Source organism: Asterias amurensis, chromosome 1, assembly GCF_032118995.1.
Source record: "Asterias amurensis chromosome 1, ASM3211899v1".
Classification (NCBI taxonomy): Eukaryota; Metazoa; Echinodermata; class Asteroidea; order Forcipulatida; family Asteriidae; genus Asterias; species Asterias amurensis.
The window spans coordinates 9,996,026-10,000,709 of record NC_092648.1 but is presented as its reverse complement, the minus strand read 5'-3'; the positions used below and the strand labels follow the sequence as shown (position 1 = coordinate 10,000,709).

General features: G+C 35.9%; 1 long non-coding RNA gene across 1 annotated transcript; it reads left to right on the top strand.

The window, feature by feature from the left end:
* The first annotated feature begins 1,283 nt into the window (after positions 1-1,283).
* LOC139945016 (uncharacterized) lies at positions 1,284-3,940 on the top strand. Its single transcript, XR_011787043.1, has 3 exons — positions 1,284-1,446; positions 1,856-2,059; positions 3,571-3,940. It is a non-coding gene; the product is annotated as an uncharacterized lncRNA (long non-coding RNA).
* The last annotated feature ends 744 nt before the right edge of the window (positions 3,941-4,684 follow it).

Below are 4,684 nucleotides of genomic sequence, written 5' to 3'. Positions count from 1 at the left end.
CCAAGGCATCTGTCTATTTCTATGTACAACCAAGCACAACTATACGTCTGGTACCTTCTTTTATTCACTTTAACAAGGTCTTACCTTTTCTTGAACCTAAGCACATACACCCCATTTATTATTAAACCGCCTGCAAAAAAAGTGCAGATTAACTTCATTTACACAATTAAACACAAAATAGAATGCATGGAAACACACTTCTTTGTTCTTTATATAAAATTATTTGTTGGTTTGAATCGAGAATATGTCATTAAAGTGCATAATAAAAATGGACAAATTTAAACTATTTTGTTCGTGAATGAATATGGTGCAAACAGTGTCACGGGAACCTGACGTTGACATTATACGGGACTTTGTTTTGGAATGGGGCCCCGGGTAGGGTACGGGAGTGTGCTTTGTGAAGGGGGTGCTCCGCTCTTAAAAGTTCGTCTATGACAACTCAAAAAAGAAAGTCGGCTTATGTGTTGAAATTTGGGTGTTGAAATTTTGAAATTCAATATACTGGCCTAACAAATTACAAAATGTATTGGTAGGCCTAGATGCACAGCCGTAGGAAAGAAGGGGGGGGGGGGGCAAAACAAGTCTCCACTTTAGAAATGTTTTCATCCTGAGAAGGCATTTTTTAACCGATTTTTAGAAGTTTATTTTTTATGTGTTTAGTTTATTTTTATTTTCCATTTGGGGTGGGGGTGACCCGTGCCAATTACTGCACGCGAAGCATACATTGTGAGAGCATTGTGCGCTATTTCGAGGTGCAAAAAGGGGGCCCGGCAGCTTGTTGCAGAAACTGATTGACAGAACGGCGACGGAACTCGCAGAAGAGACGGAGCACCCAAAATGTAACCGGGAAAATTTCGGCAAATGTCTCAATTTTCGTCCTCCATCATGGTTCGATCAATTAAAAACAGCCTGAGTCAGGTCAAAAGCCTGCAATCGAGTAGTCCTATAAAGTAATCGTACGACACGACAGACCTTCATACTCAACAGATCAGTGCGGGCCCCTTTTATACGGCTCTCAAGATGGCCCCTTCAATTCTCTGACTACCCGACGATATTTCAGGCGCATCAACGCCTATGTTTTAATTAAACAAAAAAGGTTTCATGACCTGTCACTGATTAAGTTGAGCCTTATGATGCGTTCGCTTCGCATCTTTACGGGACAGGAAAGTTGTTCCAATGCACGCATGTCCTGAATCTCTAATCAGCCAATCAGCAATACACAACAAGCTATTGGTCACTGCAGTTTATATTCCATAAGTGTTAAAAACATCAGAATAATGCCCAAGTTATAAAACGCTATTCCACAACACCACTTCTACTGGCACGTCAGAGAAATTAGGAGTTAAATTTCAAGAGCATTTGAAGACAAACACATCCAGATTAATACTATTGTTCAAGATGGGTCGATTTGGACGTTTGGTCATCTTCACTTTCCTCCTAGAACAGGTATTGTGTTTATTTCAATTCAGTTAAAGTGTTTTTCCTTCACAAGTGTATTTCTTTAAAACGTTTTTTTCTACTCACAGTCCTGGTGAGATTAAGAGATGGATTTAGTCCTGTAGAAAAAACCGTCTTGACCAAGAATTCCTGCTCAAACAAAAATGAAGCAATACAATTTGTATTGTATTCTGTTATTGCCTATACATTTAACTATTATTTCTCAAAACATTATTATAATTTGGGGTATCTGATCAAAATACAAAGCGGGCGGGCCTTATACCGCACACTCATGGAGAGTGCCGACACGTTAATCCGTATTTCCATCGTTCACTCCTGCTCTGGTAAATGTTTCTTTGTTCAACGCCAAAACGATTCCTTTGGTTGGCCACTTTATTTGTTATTTTATTTTCTACAGATAGGCCTTCATCAACTTGAGGGTGTCCTTATGACTTCGGAAGAACAGAGTGAAAACAGCAAATGTGATGGCATTGCAAACACAAAATGCGCCACTAGTGAAGACTGCCATATCCTTGGTTGCAAGCAGTTTATCTGTAGGTTCACCCATTGCATCTTACAGACAGAACATGACCATATGAATATCAACTAGTTTGACGATACTGTGAGTATTTCCATACGACCCAATTCAATCACTTTACCCACATCTTGCGCGTATTACACGCGCAAGATTTGTCTATTTTATTTTTTATTTTTTACTATAAGTTTCAAACCAAGTGTGACTTGACTGAGCAGTGATTTTTCGGCACCAGCTTTGAAACCCTGTCCTGTTAGACGTTCCTTCAAAGGCAGTGGACACTATTGGTAATTGTCAAAGACTAGCCTTATAGTTGGTGTATCTCAACATATGCATAAAATAACAAACCTGTGAAAATTTGAGCTCAATCGGTCAAATAGCGAGCTAATAATGAATGAAAAAATATCCCTGTCACACGAAGTTGTGTGCATTATCGATGGATGATGTCGAGACCTCAAGTTCTAAATCTGAGGTCTTGAAATCAAATTCATGGAAAAATTACTTCTTTCTCGAAAACTGTGGCACTTCAGAGGGAGCCGTTTCTCACAATGTTTTATACCATCAACCTCTTCCCATTTCTCATCAGCAAGAAAGGTTTTATGCTAATAATTATTTTGAGTAATTACCAATAGTGTCCACTGATTGGTAATTGTCAAAGACCAGTTTTCTCACTTGTTGTATCTCAACATTATGCATTAAATAACAAACCTGTGAAAATTTGAGCTCAATCGGTCATCGAACTTCCGAGATAAGAATGAAGAAAAAAAAACCCTTGTCACACGAAGTTGTGTGCGTTTAGATAGTTGATTTCGAGACCTCAAGTTCTAAACTTGAGGTCTCGAAATCAAATTCGTGGAAAATTACTTCTCTCTCGAAAACTATGGCACTTTAGAGGGAGCCATTTCTCACAATGTTTTATACCATCAACCTCTCCCCATTACTCATCACCAAGAAAGGTTTTTAAAAATAATTATTAGCATTAAAATGCTAATAATTATTTTGAGTAATTACCAACAGTGTCCACTGCGTTTAAGGGTATTGGACACTTTGGGTTATTACTCAAAATAAGTGTTAGCATAAAAACTTACTTTTTTGAGCAATGGAGAGTTATTGATAGTATAAAACATTGTGGGAAACGGCTCCATCAACATAGTTTTTTTGAGAAGAAGTAATTTCTCACTAGAGTTGAATTCGAGACCTCAGCTGAGGTCTCGAATTCAAATTTTCACAAGTTTGAGAAGACTGGTCTTTGACAATTACCAAAGGTGTTCTGAGTGTGTTTAAAAGTAACTCGAACAAAAATTAATAACAAGGTCCAAGGGAAATTGCGTTCTCTACATTGTATCTCAACTGGTTCACTGAAAAGTTTAGCTGTGGGCGAACAACTTTCTGCTCCAACCCCAATGTTAACAAGTTTCCGTGAAGGGTTCGAAGGTGTGCAAACAATATTTAACTCGGTCAGCTCTTTGCACTATCCATCCCTCCCAAAGGACAAATGCCCGGAACATTATTTTATAAAATGAGCCCTACTTTAATTGATACTATGGAGAAATTGATTGTTTTTGAATGAAAATCTCATCTTTTTTGTTTTTATACAGGCATTTCGGAATACAATTTACAAGCACAGATCGATAACTTTTCAACAAAGGAAAAGGAACCCAAAACCGCCGACGGAAGAATCTTGCTTATGTTGAAGCAACGAAAACACAAACAGTATGGCAAGCAATGGTTTTATGATAATTTTGCGACTTAATATCTAAATTGATTTCAAAATAAATTTAAAGTTTTTGGGAATATGAAATGTTTTTAAATGTCTGAATACTAGAAATATCCGTACCCTATATACATTTCAAAAAATCAAATCCAGGAAATCGTTCTCAAAATTATCTCGAAAACATTTTGATATTTCTCGAACCTTTTTGTTTGGGTACTTGCTTATTGGTTTGCTTTTTGTCTGAATGTTAATTATAAATAAAAGGTGCGCACAACATAAGTTGTTTACTTGTAACTAATTTACAAAAATTACATTAAAAAGATGGTAATAATGGTGGAAATCTTCCCTTCTTCAAGTATGTTTTATTGAAATTACAGTGGCCTTTAGTTTTTGAGAATGAGTAAAAAGTACTGTGTGCTATCTATCTTTGGAGTCCAAAACCCGATGTTTGAGAACATTGTGTACAAGTTTACAGTGGTCTCCACTATGTTTTTATTTATGCCTATTTTTAAAGACTGTGCAAGTCTCAAGCATATTTAAAAATTCCAAGACAATTGGCGAGGTTTTGTTTTGTTAATTATTTTAGTTCAAAACAAGTATAACAATTGTAATAAGTATTTTTGTTTTCATTTTTATTTTTATTTTTTTAACAAAGATTAGATTTACGAAAAAACAAAATTCTTTGTTTGACGTGTCAGATTTGCAGTTTATTATTGATGTATGTATTTACTTATTTATTTATATATGAATATTTTTTTGTCGCAACTCCGATGACCAATAAGTTTACACTTTCTCATGTTTTTATTTCAAAGTGCTATAGGCTACTGATCTTTGACTATACCAATTTCTGCATGCTTTAGGTAAACTAAAGATACCAATCCAATACCTGCTAACCATTTCATTGGATCAGATATACTTCCACATTGAAGTTCCAAACATTGCAATTTTATTTTAAAGGCACTGGAAACGTTTGACTCAAAATATTATTTTAGCATAAA